Raw genomic sequence first — 885 nt, 5'->3', positions numbered from 1 at the left:
ATAAATATATCCATATCTATCATTTGTCTCTCTCTCTCTCTCTCTCTCTGTATATGTGTGCATATATATATATATATATATATATATATAGTCAATTGTGGTTCTTAATAAATAACAAAAGCCATTCAGCTATGTGGAAACATGGAGTGTGTATGATATACTTTAAAGACAATCATACTAACATATATTATTATTATTATTATTAATATTATTATTATTATTATTATTATTATTATCATTATTATTATTATTAATATAGAAATGATTGAGGTAACTCCTCCGATATAGAATCAAAATTAAAAGAAGAGTGCCACTTGTTATCTTGGGAACAATATTTCGACATCTCGCTTGTCTTCCACTGGTTCGAAAAATAAATTTGTCAATCTACTTCATTTTGGTTAATATAGAAAGGATTGAGGTAACTCCTCCGATATAGAGTCAAAATTAAAAGAAGAGGAATTACCTCAATCCTTTCTATATTAACCAAAATGAAGTAAATTGACAAATTTATTTTTCGAACCAGTGGAAGACACGCGAGATGTCGAAATATTGTTCCCAAGATAACAAATGGCACTCTTCTTTTAATTTTTATTATTATTATTATTATTATTATTATTATTATTATTATTATTATTATTATTAAGGCAGTGATCTAATAGAATTGCTTGCACACTGGATGAAATGCTTAGTGGTATTTCACCTGCCACTACATTCTGAGTTCAAATTCTGCTGAGGTCGACTTTACCTTTCATCCTTTCAGGGTCGGTAAATTAAGTACCAGTGAGTACTAGGACTGATGTAACCAACTATCCCCTCCTCCAAATTTCAGGTCTTGTGCCTATAATAGAAAAGGTTATTATTATTATTATTATTATTATTATTATT

This window comes from Octopus bimaculoides, chromosome 8, assembly GCF_001194135.2.
Source record: "Octopus bimaculoides isolate UCB-OBI-ISO-001 chromosome 8, ASM119413v2, whole genome shotgun sequence".
NCBI classification, from domain to species: Eukaryota; Metazoa; Mollusca; class Cephalopoda; order Octopoda; family Octopodidae; genus Octopus; species Octopus bimaculoides.
Note: the sequence above shows the minus strand (reverse complement) of the source record.